The following is a 17,232-nucleotide window of genomic DNA, read 5'->3' on the forward strand; positions in this document are numbered from 1 at the left end:
CATGAACTAGGAAATATGTCTCCCCATACATAGCACATTAATCTTTTTTTAAAGTTCTCTGAGTGGGGCTGTAATTTGTTTAATGAATCGTGTGGAGTTGAAGCATGAAAAAGCTGTACAGAGCATCATAAAATGTTATTCTAATTAAGAGTCAACATTTAAAGGTGGTCTGTCTCCTTTAAACAGCTATAACATTAGGTAATATTAATACGTTAAAGAGAGTCAAGGGACATGCCTGAAGAGAGCGACTGAGGAAGGGAAGTTGTATGCCGCCTTAAGAGAGGGAACCCCAGTTCCTGAACAGTGTTTTGTGCAAAGCAACCCAAGTTTGAAAATCATTCCTACAGACTATGGTGCTGTGAAATATATATATTTGGACTTTGTTCCTGTTTATGGCATATGACACCTAAAACCTGTATAATATTCAAAGTGGTAAGTATATTTTATATGCTGAAGTTGACTGATGCTGGCCTCCCCTACTCAGCTTCAGGATGGGAGCCCATCACCAGAAAGATCAAGGTTACATTAAAAGTTGAAATTTTTAGTTCCAACCCATTAGCCTCTGGAGAGGTGTGGGGACAGGTACATGGAGTGCTGCATACATGGCATGCATTAAGGGTGTCCGAGTGGCAGGCCACTCCCCCTCATGCTAGACATGTGAGCAGCAAACCGTTTACCCCATAGGAACATCCCTGGGCATGAGGCCATGTGTTGCAGTCCCTGTGCTTGCTCCACAGCCTACTCCTCGATTGGTGGCTGCAAGAACAGTTAGCAGACATTGCAATGGTGACTGCCTGTAATCTGCTTAGCTACTGCTTGAGTATATACATGGTAACTGCGCAATAAAATCAGACCTGCTTCCTGTTTGGTCTCTGGAGGTCTTGATTAGCGACTCTGCAGCCACACTCTCCTCTACCCTGTTCCGTGGACCTCCTTGCTGGACGAGAGAGAGCCCACACAGGGAGGTGTTATGGTTTAGCTGTGGTGTCCCCCAAAAGTCCACGTGTCAGACAATGCAAGAAGGTTCAGAGGAGAAATAAATGGGTTGTAAGAGTCTTGACCCAATCAATGATTTAATCCCCTGACAGAGATTAACTGAGTGGTAACTGAAATGATAGGGTGTGGCAGGAGGAGGTGGGAATTGGGGCATGGCTTTGAGCATATGTTTATGTCTGGCCAGTGGAGTCTCTGCTTCCTGATGAAGTGAGCTGCTTCCCTCTGCCACACTCTTCTTCGGCCATGATGTTCTGCATCACTTTGAGCCCTGAGAAATGGAGCTAGCCTTCTATGGACTGAGACCTCTGAAACCATGAACCCTCAAATAACCCTTTTCTCCTCTACAATTGTGCTGGTTGGGTCATTTTTGGAGTGAAAAAGCAGACTAAAACAGGAGGGGAGGAGGAATGAGGTTAAGTTGATTACCAATGGCGAATGATTTCATCGGTCATGTCTATGTAATTAAGTCTCAGAAAATAATCCTAAATAATAGCTGAACACATGGAGGTTTTTGGAGGATGGCTCAGCGAGAGCAGACATGGGAATCTGAGCCCCTTCCCCCATACCTTGCCCCTAAGCATCTCTTCATCCGTATCCTTTGTTATGTGCTCTGTGATAAGCCAGTGTTTCCCAGAGTCCCCTACATGCTCTAGCAAACTAATCAAACCCAAGGAAGGGATCGTGACACCCCAGTTTACAGTTAGTCAGAAGCATAGGTCACAACCTGGGCCTTGTGATTAGCATCTCAAGAACACCCTTGAGGACTGAGCCCTCAACCAGAGGGCAGAGTGTGTCAGAACAGAATTGAATTAGAGATGAGAAGACATCCATCTGGTGCTTGCTGCTGCAGGATTGGTTGCCCTTTGGTGGGGAGAAGTTCCTACACCTTCTGAGGTCACAGAAGTCTTCTGGATTGACTCATGTGGCGTGAGAGCATGTCGCATATTTTTTTTTCTGCATAGGTGTACATGGAACAGAAAAGTCTAGAGAAAGGTGTGGAAGCAGGAGAGCAACTGAGATGGGGACCTAAAGGAAGAGAGTGAGTGAGGCCTGTGGGGAAAGAGGAAGCAATTCCAGCAAGACCTGGAGATGGATGGGAGGGGCAGGATGAAGAGGGAAAAGAAAGCCTGTGAGTGGTGCTGGCCCAACACAGAGAACCAATGGAGTTGACGTCCACTGGACTCACCACCATATGTGAAGAGTAGTGGTGAGCTATTCTTTTAATTAAAATTAATCTGAGAGATTAAACATTTTTAATGATTGTCAACCAGACCTGCCGGGAAATTAAAATCAGAATTCACTACAAGAATCTCAAGGAAGGTCCACTGGTCATTACCGCTTTGAAAAGCTGAAGAACATGGCCTAGTGCATGCCACTCCTATTGCCACTGAGACTGGCTGATTTAAGTTCCAGCAGACGCACCAAATGATTGACAAGAAACAAAAGCTGCATTTCTGTTGCTAAGAAACTATTTTTATAAAAGGTGCTCATAAAAGACAGCTTTTGGTTCATGCTTCAAAATAGTACCAATGGTCCCAAATCCCTCTTTTTTTTTTTTTAAAGGAAAATACCTTTGAATTGTCTGTTTTCATTGGTGATCATTTAATGTTGCCATTACCTAATAAACATCCATGATTTGAATGCTCCCTCCAACTCGTGTTAAAATTGAATTGCCGTTATCATGGTATTTGAAGCGATTAAGTCATGAGGGTCCTCTGCCTTCACAAAAGGATTAATTCCACTATCGCACAGTGGATTAAGCTTCCCAGGAGTGGCTTTGTTATAAAAGAGATTTCTTTCTTGCTCTCTCTTCTCTCTCTCTCTCTCTCTCTCTCTCTCATACATGCCCTCTTGCCATGTGATTGATGTAGTCTGCCATTCAAGGCTCAAACAGCAAGAAGGCCCTCACCAGATGCCAGCCCTTGATATTGGACTTCCCAGCCTCCTTAGAACTGTGAGAGATAAATATCTTTTCTTTATAACTTATCCCATCTTCATATTCTCTCTCTCTCTCTCTCTCTCTCTCTCTCTCTCTCTCTCTCTCTCTCTCTTTTGTTGGTGGAGGGGAGGGTACTGACTGAATTCAGAGGCACTTATCCACTGAACCACATCCCCAGCCCCATTTTGTTTTTTATTTAGAGACAGGGACTCACTAGTTGCTTAGCACCTCGCTTTTGCTGAGGCTGGCTTTGATCCTCCTGCCTCAACCTCCCAAGCCACTAGGATTACATGTGTGTGCCACTTCACCCAGCCATATTCTCTTAAAGCATCAGAAAATGGGCTGACATATGGAGAAAAATACATAAGCATTATATATTTATATATTGAAATATGTAGTTCTTTATATTATATAAATTCTTACTTGTTAGTATTTTAAAATATATCATAAAAAGTTTTAAAAGTTAAAATATATAATAGATTTTACATATATATATATATATATATATGTATATATATATATATATATATATATATATATATATATATATATATATTTGTATTTATATATATGGCTTAGCACAGAAAATAGAAATTACTTACAGACTGCCAAGCCCCGTCTTCCTTTAAGTCACACATGCACACATATGCAAATCTTCTTGCAAATTCAATACAATATATTACTGCTAAAATAAGAATCTGAAATGGGATTATTACAGGGATACAGTAAAGGACCTGGGTGTGATGGTGCACCCTGTAATCCCAGCAACTTGAGAGGCTCAGTGAGGAGGATCATAAGTTCAATACCAGCCTTGACAACTTAGCAAGACTCTGTCTCAAAACAAACAAAACAACATAAAACAAAACAAAACAAAGAAAAGAAAAGAAAAAAATGCTGAGAATGCAAGCTCAATGGTAGAGTGCCCTGGGCTCAAACATCAGAACCAAAAAAAAAAAAAAAAAAAAGAAGGAAAGGTTTAGACTTCAGCCTTTTTCTGACTCCTTTTAAGAAACTTCCTTCCACTTCTCTAGAAATGTTATGAACACATGTCCTGAGGTGATGTCATGAACAATGCCTATTTTTCATACTTATTCTCCCTATGGGTAAACCAGGCTGCCCTTATATTTAAGACTGAGTTTAAAATAACAAGAACCTTAACTTTTATTATTTACATTTTAAGTAAGTTACCTTTTATAGCTTTTAGTATCTTTTTCTTCTTACTATCAAGAAAAATGTCACCAACACCATTTTCCATAGTGGGTTTTAAAATATAAAATGATAATTCCTCTATTAGTCAAGTTACTAACTCCCTTATTTGGGGATATGAGAAGAACACACGCAGTGTTTTTATTTTCTTTGACTGAAAAACAGAAGTCTGATATTTTGTAAACCTTAAAGAAGAATGCACATAATTAATTAACAAAAATGAAATGACACAAAAAGAATAAGCAAAAAAAGTAAGGAAAAAAAAGGATTCTTTTAAGAAGCTTCCTTCTCCAAATTTAAATGGTTAAAAGGAGGCAGAAAATTCCCTGGGGGATTTCAGAAGGAATACAGCTGGACTCCTTTATTAAGAGTTTGAAAATCCAAACCAAACTCAGAGGTTCAGAGAGAGGGAGATCCTTGGGTACAGGGTTCTGGTCTTAAGCATGACTAGGAAGCAAAGAGAGACCTGGGGCAGCCTATCATGCTTCAGTCAAACCCAGAGCCTTCTCCCAGCCCAGGACTTTTTCAGAGAAGAAAGCACCGTCTGGATATTCTCAGTTGTGCATGATCAAGGATTCTCTTGACTGTTATTCTTGCTTTATAATATTTACTTTGGTAGCAATTTTATGCTTATGCACTCAGCAAAATCTTTGTTTCTTATTTCAAGTTGTCTTAATTTTTGTTGTCTAGACTACTTCTATTTTTGAGATTTCATTTTTTACCCTTTAACCAATCACATACATTTTTTTAAAAGTTGCCTCATTGCAGCTGATGTCCAAAAGGTAAGAGTTTATATTTCTCTGAAATATCTATCTCAGGGAGATTTTGAGGTCAAAAAAACTATTTACATTTGTCATTAAGAAGTGAGATCCTTATAGAAAAAAAAATTTGTAAATTGGCTTTTTCTGAAAATCTGGAAACATATTCATAAGCTTGAGGGATTTTTTTATAACAGTTTTATATTAGGAAAAGTTAGTTTTTCCACATTTCAGGATTTAGTTCTACTCTTGTCACTGACCACACTCCCTAAAGGATTATAAATCTTTCAGAATGAATACCAGAAGACGGGAGCCAAAATATTCAACATACAGAGCCACAAATGTTAGCCAATTGCTATTCTTTAAATACCAGTTATGTCAGGATTTTCAAATGTTCGTTCTACTTTGTCCAGATGCCATAAGCATCAAGCTGCGGAGAAATAGCGCAAATACGCTCCCTCTTCAATTAAATCTCCCCCGAGAATATAATTAGTTGCCAATACTTATTTTCACATTTTATCACGCATTGCATTTGTGAAGTTTTAAGAGCTTGAGAAAACATAGTAAAATATTACTTTACTAGCTTCTGAAGGCTTTTGAAAAATGCTTCCAATAAACTTTTCCATTTCTGAAATTAATGCAATTCTTTTGCTAGTTGTCTTCCTGCTCCTGCTTCTCCTCAGACATCCCCAGCACCCATCTTCTGCAGAGTTCACTCACATTCCTTTCTCAGGACCAGCAGGCTTTTCTGTTCATTGTCATAAACAGGTTTCAAACGTGCAGAGATTGACTGTTGCCTTCTCTCACTTAAAATCACTTTTTGAAAGATAAGATGAATTTACGGTATTTTTCTAAGCAACGTTTTTGAAAATTACTGTCAATAAGGAAGAAATAAGGTTTTACTAAGCTTATTTCAAGATGAACAACGTATCAAAACCGCCACAAGTCACTTGTACTCTTTCATTCAACAAATGCGTTACAGGCCAAGCCTGATGCCAGACATAACAATAAACAAAATGAACATGGTTCTTGTCTTCACAGAGTTTATATTTGAGGGGAGAAGAAAAGATTCTAACTTTTTAAAGCCCACCTTAATAAATGAAAAGTTTTTAAGTCTGAAAAACTCTACAAGGGAGATGAGTGTGGAGCTAAGGAAGCCCAGAATACAGAAATTTAACCCAACCCAAGGCATCATGGGGAAAGACTGTCTTAGCTGTTTGGATATCAAGGGTAGGGGCAGTCCCCTGCTACGAGGGGAGGGGACATCTGAGCAAATGGTATGCACAAAAGCCATGCAGTGATGTGGAGCATGGTTAAGCTAAGATTACAGAAGGTCAATGTTGCCAAGGCTGAGTAGGAGAGTGGTATGAGATGAGATTTTTTAAAAATTAGGTGGGTATCAGTAGTTGCTTGGGCTGGGTGGAGAATGTTAATCTTTAACTCCAAACTGGCTGGCATGGGCCAGTAACATTTTTTAAAAATCAGTTCAGCTACAGATGGTCCTGGTTGGAAGATATTAAGTGTAGACGTGTGGAGACCATTCAGATTACTGCAGAAATTGAGAGAAGAGGATAACTTGGAGTAGGAGGTTGAAGTTCTCATCAAGCACCATAAAGGAACTTTGGAAATGAAGGTTTTTATTTTTATTTTCCTTCTTTTTTTTTCTTTGCTTACAAAAGGACACTGTAAGCTAGTCATTGAAACTCTCATGGGCAGCATACCTACACATTGCCATTCGAACTTACTGAGAGCACAGTAAGACAAGAGGGTGAGCAGAGGCATGATTGGAACCAGAATGCCCTTTGGTCTCATCCCCCACCATCTGTAATCAAGAAGCAGAGGGTGAGACCTGGCAAAGCCACACAGCCATCCTACAGCCAGCCAGCCAGCCAGCTGGCTTTGAATGTTCTCAGCATTTTTTCCTCCAAACATGCCACTCAGAGCAAGAAAAGCGAACTCCTGCCAATGACTGTTCATTAATGATGACAGACGGCCCGGTGCCCAGCACAGAGGTTGGCTTAGAGAGACTATTCTTCTCCCAGGATGAGAAATGGTAAAAGGTACTCAGATGAGTGCATATAACCATGTGAGTCTAAGTAGTAAAATACATTGCTTTGCCTTCTGTTTATTTGCAATCTATTTTATACTGACAATTCAACACTCATAAACCTAAAACTCAACAGAATCCTAAGGAAAAAGACAAAATACAGTTTCCAGAAGAAAAAAAAAAGTGTGCACATGTGCATGTTCATAAAGAAAATTGACAGGTTGTCTGTCATCTTTCTTACAAGCTTGCTAAAAATTTTTGTAAGAAATGGGTAAGGAACAATGCAAGGATTCCATATACATTATTTTTCAATAACCAGGAACATGAACAGAAATTGAAAATTTACTGGAACATCCTACTGACTGCAGTGAGGAAAATCTGTAGCAAATGTAACTGTCTTCCTAAAAAAATACTCAGAAGAATGAGCTGGATAATTATGATAATTAATAAAAATGATTTAGTAAAATGGCCAGATATAAGGTTAACATTTAAAAATGAGTAACTATCCATAGTCTAAGAATAATAAATGGAAATGGATACTGGTTAATAGTTCCCATGTCAATATTAGGAAAATAACAATAATAAAAATATCTGTGAGTAAATCTTACAAGAAATGCTGTAGATCTATATGGGGAAAGGCTATGACATTTTAGCAAAGTACATAAAAAAGCTAAATCAATAGTCATGCCATTTTCCTAAACAGAATAACTTGATGCTGTCAAAATTACAATTTATCCAAAAATAATTTATAAATTCATGCAAACCAACCAAAATCCCAACAGGATTTTTTTTATTTCAGTTTTGTTTTTAACTTGATTCTCAATGAATTCTAAAAATGATCAAGATTGAAAACTAGAGAAAATTAGTTTAAAGTCTTTAACTCTCTGGTCTACCAAATATTCAAATACTAATAGCATGAAACTGGCATGGGAATCTTCAAGTAAATGAAAGCAACAGAGAAAAGCCCAGAACAAAATCTCAGGAGTGAAACTGCAGGGCTTGGTAATAGTAGCATCTGAGAACCCTGGAGGGAAAAGTGGATGAATCAATAATCTGTGCTAACACCATTCACTGTCCTTTGGGGGAGAAAAAAATAAAGTTAGATAATTTACACTATACACAAAGTGAATTCCAAATGCATTCAGGATCTGAATATTTTTTTTTTTTATAAAAGCTGTATAACACTACCAGAAGGAAATGGAAAAATAGTTTTTTTTTTTTCCTCTTGCTGTGGCTTCAGAAAAGCTTTCCTAACTCCTACGATGCAAAATCGGTAAGCCATGAAGAAAATAGTTGATGTTTATTAATATACAAAAACTGTAGATAAAAAGGCAGATCATAAACTGAGAGAAAATATCTGCAACTAATACAACAACCCAAGGGCTAATATTCACTGTTAAAAACAGTCACACAGAAAAATTGGCAAAGGATAAAATATGATGACTATTTGACGTATGAAAAAAATTTATCAACCTCACTGGTAATCAGGAATATGCAAATTCAAGACACATTTTTACCCCCATTAGAAATGGATCATCAAAATAAATAAAACATCAAAAAGATTGAAAGTTAGTGAGAATTTATAGCAAACTATTCTAATCACAGATTAGAAATCATACATCTTTGGAAAGATTTTTTTTTAAAGACTATCAATATCTAGACTCCAGACCAATTCAATCAAAATTTCTATTAATGGTATCTGGGAATCAGGGTCTTTGTTTTTACTTTTAAGAGCCCTAGTTGATTTCATTCTGTGTCCAAAGTTGAAACCTATTGATATATTACTGACATTTGTAAAGAGCTATCAAAATTTCTTTTATGTAAACCAAACTTGTTTTATTACTCTTCATTGTTACCCTTTAAATGAAAAATAAATTTATAACAAGACTTTTCAAGTTTAGTGTCTACACTTTCTTTCCTTTTTAAAAACAGCTTTATTGAGGTGTAATTGATATACAGAAAACTGCACATGTTTAATACAATTTGATGAGTTTTGACATATGCAAACTTCTATGAACTACCACCACAATCAAGGTAATAAACATCTATCACCTTGTAAAGGTAAAATTTCTAAGCTGCAAAATCCTGAGTTAAAGTTAAAGTTAAAGTGTAAACTAATAGGGCATTATGTAAAATTGTGGATGTGTAACTGACGTGATTCTGCAATCTGCATTTGGGGTAAAATTGGGGGTTCATAACCCACTTCAATCTAATGTATGAAATATGATATGTCAAGAGCTTTGTAATGTTGTGAACAACCAATAAAAAAATTAAAAAAAAAAAAAAGACTAGGGCATTGTAAAACTTCTAGATTACAAGGCCTGGGCTAAAAGGTAAAAGCCTATTGTTACAATTCCCCTGCTATCCCCGGAAAAGTTGTTAGGACAATGCGGGAGCTGCTCAGTAAATATCTCTATCGATTCCCTGGTTGTTTAATAGCTAAGGGCTCCAGGTAACATGGCACGTAGGCATCCAGGCCCCAGAACCAATCAGTTTGAATGTGTGCCCCACTTAGAAGTGACCAATCACCCCTACCCAAACTGTTCCCGCCAATGAATGGACTAATCATGTATCAGAATTGTTGTTCAATTTCCCCGCGCCTCATGATGATTTGTTCTGATGTATGCAAAGCCCCCCACCCTCTCCAAAAAGTGTACTTAAGCTCTGCTTGACCTCTGCTCTGGGCTCTGGGCTGCACTCCCTTCTTGAGTGAGCACAGAGTCCCAGCGCGCTGGAACGGATCCCCCTAATAAAAATCCCCCTTGCCATTGCATGGAGTTAGTCTCGTGTGGTCTCTCCTTCTCCGACGCTTCGCCGGACCCTTACAACCTAAGAAAGTTTCCTTGTACACTTTCCTTTTATGCGGTAAGAACATTTAACATGAGATCAACCCTCTTAAATTTCTTTAAGTGCATAATACGTATTGATAATTACTGGTATCGTTTTTTTTGTACAGCAGCCCTTTACAACTAGTTCATTTTGCATAAATGAAACATCAAACCCTTTGAATAATTCCTGCCGCAGTCTTGGCTGGGCACAGAATCACGAGCCACCACACACCTTGTAGATTCAAACAGCAATTCTTTATTCCCGAACTCACACTGGCCTCTACACACGTTCTGGGGAAATCCCAGTTCTGCCGCTGCCCAATTCACCTACTCCATGAGGCTTTCTTTTCCAATACTTTCTGAATCTCAGGAGAACTCAACGGGAACTCAAGGATCGGGCGTGCCTGAGGCAGCAGAATACGCCCTATCTCCCCCCCCCCCCCCACCCGCAGGGTACGGGATACTCCCTAAAACCTGATCAGCTCTAAACCCAGATCCGCCCTGGTCCTTGAGCAAGGTCACCTTACTAAAGCATACATGCAATGTCCCAGCGAATGTCCTCTAAGCAACATGGGGTACGCTGGCAAGGAAATTTCGATGTGTCATTCCTACTTGGCAATGGCCCTCAGCAAATTCCCATCAGAGTTATCAAAAATTTAAATTTATATTCTCTTTGACCCAAACAACTCTGTTTTAGAGTATTCATCTGTTATGGTTTAAATATTAGGTGTTCCCCAAAAGTTTATGTGTGAGACAATGCAAAAAAGTTCAGAAGTGAAATGCTTAGGTTAAGAGAGCCTTAATCTAATCAGTGCTTTAATCCTCTGATAGGAATTAACTGGATGGTAACTGTAGGCAGGTGAGTATGGCTAGAGGAGGTGGGTCATTGGGGGCATGCCTATGGGATTTATAATTTGTGGTAAGGGGAGCTCGCTCACTCTCTGCTTCCTGCTGCCAAGTCTTGAGCTATTTTCCTCTGCCATACCTTTCCGCCATGATGTTCTGCCTCATATCTCAGGCCCAGAGGAATGAAGACAACTGTCTTTGGACTGAGACCTCTGAGACTATGAGCCAAAAATAAACTTTCCTTCCTCTAATTGTACTTGTCAGGTCTTTTGGTCACAGTAGTGAAAAGGCTGACTAAAACACCATCCTATAGAAACTGTGTATATATTCAAAGAATATATAAAAATATTTGCTGTGGTTTTGGTTGTAGTAACAAAAATTGATTTGAGACAACTTTAAAAAGTCATCAATTAAAAAAAAAAAACAGTCATCTATAGGCCTGGAGTTGTGGCTCAGTGGTAGAGTGCTTGCCTCACATCCTTGTGTGTATGAGGCACTGGGTTTGATCCTCAGCACCACGTAAAAATAAATAAATAAAGGTATTGTGTCCATTCAAAAAAAGTCATCAATAAGGCAATTGTTAAATAAAGTAATGGTATGTCCCTATAATGAAATACTATCTAGTAATTAAAAAGGATTGAAGAAGATATGAAAGATTACAAAGGCATAATATGAAATATAAAAAGCTTAATGTAGAATGAGAAATGGTATGATTCATTCAAGTATATATATCCATGTACATAAACAGGAATATCTGGAAAGAGTTTTCACACTTACTCTTTTTTTATGGCTTGAGTTTTTACAATAAGCACATACGACTGTGGTATTTATATAATATTTTAAGAGCTTGATCCAGAAGGAAGTGAGGGACTATTCAACCAATATGTGCTTCTTCTATACCCTGCATGTCACAGAAACATCAGTAGGCCACAGCCAGGCAGCCACACCCATCCAGAAAGCAAAGCTGAGACAGGAGCCACAGCCTTTGGCCAGCAGGAATCCCAAAGGCCAGTGGACCAGAAAGGGACATGGAATTTCACAATTTTCCTACAAATATGCCATTTCTAATAATGATTATAATAGACCTAAATTCAGATACAAAATGGAAGAACAATTATCCCAACTGCAGTGCCTCTTAAATCCTCAAGTCATACATTTAGAAGTTCTTCAGCATAAAAACTTCTGTAAAGGACGTGAGTATGTATTTTTAAAACAAAAAGCAAAGCAATCCTGCACATCTTGAAAACTAGGAACTAGCCACTGCTACTTTCCTCCCATCTATTTAATTTTCTTAAAATAATTTTTTTTGGGGAAAGCACACTGAGGAATGAAAAATAAATGTGTTGCTTTGAAAACATGGGGCAACAAATTCCCCTAAAAGAGCTAATTTTTCTTTCAGATTATTACATAAAACTACATCAAAATTCTTTCCAGTCAAAAATCTTATGAATAACTAGATAGTCATGTGTATCATGTAATTATGCCCTAGCTGGGTTAGCTCATGGTAAGGGGCTCATAGATAAATACATGAAGAATAAATGAATTAGAAAATTAGTTAAAACTCCAGGGACCTCACTTGAGAGCTTTTTTGTTGGTTTTGTTTTGTTGGTTTTTTTTTTTTTGTTGTTGTTGTTGTTGTTTGTTTTAATGTTGGGGATTGAACTCAGGGCCTTGGGCATGTGAAAAGACAGGACTCAACCAGTGAGCTCCTGAGCTACAAGCCCAGTTCAAAGATTTTTGATATTGTAGTTTCCAGTAGTTAAATTGATGTGGTCATATAATGCTAATTACTGGTAGTAGAAACTGTTAGGAATCAGTGGCACTGAATCACCAAACACATCTAGTTACTCTGCTTTTCCTTCACATTTGTTTGTGATCGACAAGATGCGAGGGGAGATTCAAACTCAAAAACTAAAGAAGCTATTACTAACTTATGGAGTACAAGGTCTCCTTTGGAGATGCAGAGCTTCTCTCTCATTTCCACCTTCTCCTTTGTAATAAAAATAATGGGATGAAATGCTTCTTTGTGGGCAATTTCAAACATACAAATAACACACATTTTTCAAGTTAGCCAAATACTTAAAATGCATTCACTTCTCACACTACAATATTTATGAAAACATGCAATGTAGACGCTACCAAGTAGAAATTTTGATAGATGATGAAACTGAAATATGATTTCTAACAGGTAATTTTTTAAAAGGTACATTTGCATTGTCACTGAGACATGTTTTTTTAAAAAATTAATCCTCATCAATGTAGCAACATGTGTATTAACTTAAAGGTTTCTGTGAAAAAATCATGCAAGTTTTCCTTTCTAGCTACTGGAGTTGATTTGAGTACATAAACAATGACTGCTGGTTTCCATTTTCTAAAGATCTTTCACAGCACGAATAATTCTGCACTACTGCAATTCTTCTCCATCTCTTTAAGTAAAAACCTAGCAGAAGTGCACACTCTGGTATTGCCTTCCAAAAACGAATACTGAGTCCCTTTATAAGGACGGCTCCCCATTTAGTCTCTTACTTGAATGAAGAAATGCAAACAAGAGAAGATGGTAAGGTCCAATAGCAAGGTCTATAGGCCTCCTGGGGCCTGAATTTCTTGACAGTGGGTCAGAATAACCAGGCAACGGGCAATAAAGATAGAAGCCTGGACACAGTCCCAGCCCGCAGCCGCCTTCTGTGTGGCCTGCAGCAAAGTATGCTTCAGCTTTTCCACCAATGAAACAAGGATCAAACCTCCTGTTACTCCATACCCAAAACCCAAGTAATGGGAATGGAATTTAATTAACTGTAATTGATTGCAAAGTACATCAAATTCCTGTGATGAAAAATCATTTAACTCCCAATTACCACTTAGAAGAACTCTATAACCAGTTAAGGGTGTGTGTTTAATCAGTTCATGTAAGATCATTAAGGAGCTGAGCCCCACAAAAGCAATCTTTAACAAATGTTTTCAAGTCTGAAAAATGTCTCTGCCAAGAATCCTCTCTGTAGAGAAAAATCTAAAACATCCAGGGAAGAATCCCTAGGCACCTCTCTTGAAGCTTACAGTCTAGTGGGATTTCTGATGTGGCTGTCTTTTACATGTCACTCTGAAGGGGAGTGCTAGACCCTAGAACTGGGGGCTGCCAGCCGCCTTCATTTTTCATGGCCTGCAATTCTGAATTTATGGATATAAAACAGAACAGAAGAATGGCGAGCAAGCTCCCTGGCTTACTTAACAGGTGAAATAGATAGTGATTTTTTTGTTGTTGTTTTTTGTTTGATTGTTTGTTGTTGTTGTTGTTTTTTTTTTTTGAGAGAGAGAGAGAGAGAGAGAATCTTTTTTGTAGATGGACACCACACAATGCCTTTATTTTTATGTAGTGCTGAGAATCAAACCCGGGTCCCGCCTGTGCTAGGTGATCGCTCTACCGTTGAGCCACAATCCCAGCCCAATAGTGGTGTTTTATTAATTTAATCATATAGAATAAACAAATGAGGTTCCCCCTTACCAACTCATCATGGGTGGAGACAGAGGATAAATGTGTGGTGGTGACCATCCTTTCTCTTGTCATTGGCCTCCTGTCCCTTTCTACCCAGATTCATTTTGCACACCACCTGCTGCTGGACACAGCCTTCTAAATCAATTCTTTCATCATCCTACCCCCACTCTGCCAGCTGGACTCTGGTCAAGATTCCAGGTGCAAAAACAGGCATCTTGCAGGGAGAAGGGACACATGGAGAAATGGCCCTGGGATTTAACTCTGGATTGCTCCATTATTACAACAGTTATGCAGGAATGAGACCAGCTGCATGAAGGCCTGCAAGAGTAGGGTTGAAGAGCTCATACCTTGTTTGCTAACAGTACTCTAGCTGAGCCTGAAGCTGAAGCCAGGATAGTACAGATATGTTATCCCCAAATGACAGCCATAGACATGCCAACAGAGAAAACAAAGCACGGTTCTAGAACCAGCCTCAAAGATTCCTCCAAACTACCTAACAGTTGACCAACTGTGTTCTTGACATCACTCTCATCTCAAACTTTCTCTCTGATTTTTGGATCTGATAGCATTAAATTCCATACCCAATCTACCTTCAATCTTACATGGAAATGGAGTCTCATAGGCTTTCAACCTTTGGTCCAGTAATTAATCTTCAGTCTAAGGATACTTTGACTAATGTGCTTGAAATGCAGATCTACTTATAATTGGCATCCTTTCTACATTTTACTTCACTTTACCAAAGACTACCTACTTATATCAATTTATAATGTTTGTAACTAACAAATCCACAAATTTTTTCAAACAAATAAATATTTTTCAAATGAATGTACAAAATATCCTACAATTCTCCTCCTTTTCCACAAAGGAGATCTTCTACCTACCTTATTTAGAAATGAGTAAAATCATTGTATTTTTAGAGGTTCATAAAATTAGTGTGGAGCACAGACACGAACAAACCATCTCATCCAATCACTGGAAATAATCAAAAGCTCAATCTTTTCCTTCCTAGACTTTTTAAAGCAGTTCTGGCCAGGGGAGAAAATAATATCTATATAAAGCTATCAAATGCACAATAAAATAGTATATCTCCAAGGAGAAAGGGAGCTGGAGCAGGAAGAGAAAAGGACACAAGACAAGTGGGGAAGGAAGCCAACAGCAGAAGGAACAATACTGGCTCAGTGGCTGCAAGAACTGCTCTCAAGAAACTGAGAGAGAGGTCAGCAAAGCCTCACTTCTCAGGAACCCGGTCCTCCACTGCACCATTTGGACACAGTGTAAAAGGAAAAACCTGTACTTTTTAGCAAGATATCTTGCAAGATACAAAAATGAATTTAGTAGGTCTTTTTACTCAAGGAGCAATTGATAAGAGACAACCTGAACTATCGTGATAACAGAAGGCAGAATATAAGTCTCATAATAAGAGAGCTGAAGAAAGAGTATAGTACTTCATTTACAATTAGGGTACAGTTATCAGCTATGGGGAATAAAATAAGCTGGAAGGTCAGTGAGCAAAACTGTGATGTCTTCACTAATTGAAAAATTAAATTGTGTCCCAAAAGCCCAGACAAAAAGAATATATGCATATATAAAACTTTTGCAAGTTGAAGTGAACATATGTCAAGGCCAAATAATTAAACATGAACTCCCTTTACTTATGTGCCAAGATCTGAGCTCATAGTGCTGGATAAATAATAAGCTGTAGTTCATTGACCTGTTTGGGTATTAATGAGCTCATCAAATTTTTTTCAACAATCACAGACACATTGCTCTGCTTGGAAAATGGTAAGTAGAAAGTCAGGTCAACATTAACATTTCTCTGCCGGTTGAAGTCTACATTGAAGCCATAATTTTATAAATTAAAATGTCATGTGTATTTATTTTGAGATTACCTAGAGACATTCAATTTTGCATTTCAGAGACTTTTAATATCCTTTGGTGTCTTCATATAAATAATTTTACCTGTGTCAAAAGACTTGAAATCATTTGTAGATATACTTTTTCTTTTATTGGCTATGTTAAGAATATTTACCTGTGGGAACTATAAGAATTCCAAGCAATTTACTGTCTGGCCAAATGTATCACATTTGCACATGATTTATTGATGAATAACTTGTGCAAACTTAAGTAGCACTTCATCAATAAATGTTTTCCTTAGCTGTTCTGGGACAGAAATAGTGCATCCCTTTTTGGCCCAATACCATATGGACTTATCCTAAATAGCTGAATAGCTTAAGATAGTTATTCAATAATTAGACTATTAGGAGAAACTCTCTTTACCATGGTCACTGGGTGGATATCATCAAAGATGCTTTTTGCTCTGTCACTCTGTGCCTGCCCCATTCACTAAGGAAGAAAATTCTTTTAGCTCTTAGCACCAGGATCTATTACACTTACTGGCAACTGGTTTGTTTTTATTTAAGGATGGTAAGTCTTTCCCTCACTATGTGAACTCACTGCATTTTCCCCCGTTTATTGGTTGCTAAAAAACTTAAAGCAAAAATTGAGGGCCACCGGGGCCAATCACACATTTTCTTTAATAATGGCCATCTGTGACAGGCATGATTATGATTGCCAACAGTTATTGAAGGCTTCATGCTAAGCACTTTTCATGTGTTATATTTCATTTACTATTCATAATAACCCTAACATATGAGAACTTTTATTTTTTCCATCTTCACCAATGAGGAAAATGAAGCTGAGAGAGGCTGGTCGATCCACCCAAGGCCACCAAGTCAGTAAGTGTGGCAGAATTCCAACTCAACCCATGTCTTTCCAACATCAAAGATCATGCTTCAACGTACTCCATCATTCCATCTCCTGACCCATATTATGTTTCTGCACCTTTAAAAGTTCCCTTTGACTAATGAAATAAAGACAATGGACCAGGACTCTTCAGAAAAGCATCAAAGCTTCTTCGAATTATTATTCCGAAAGGCCATAGCTGAGCCCCAGTGACCCTGTCCAGCTCAAAACGCCCATCTCAGAGTAATGGTGGCAATGTTCTCTGCTGCCAAATTTTACCCCAGGTGACGGACGTGCCCTTTAAGAGTTGAGAAGAGTCATCAGTTGGGTAAAGAAAGGGAATCAAGGGAAAAAAGAAAGAGTGGGAAAAGAGAGGTACT

At 38.2% G+C, this 17,232-nt stretch overlaps 1 protein-coding gene across 1 annotated transcript in view; it reads right to left on the reverse strand.

The window, feature by feature from the left end:
• Positions 1–17,232, reverse strand: part of ODAD2 (outer dynein arm docking complex subunit 2) — a gene marked incomplete at its 3' end in the record, with an annotated part of 183,749 nt that overhangs the window by 125,305 nt on the left and 41,212 nt on the right. The gene's annotated exons all lie outside the window — the stretch shown is intronic.

Source organism: Spermophilus citellus, assembly GCF_964194105.1.
Source record: "Spermophilus citellus genome assembly, chromosome: 6".
Lineage (NCBI taxonomy): Eukaryota > Metazoa > Chordata > Mammalia > Rodentia > Sciuridae > Spermophilus > Spermophilus citellus.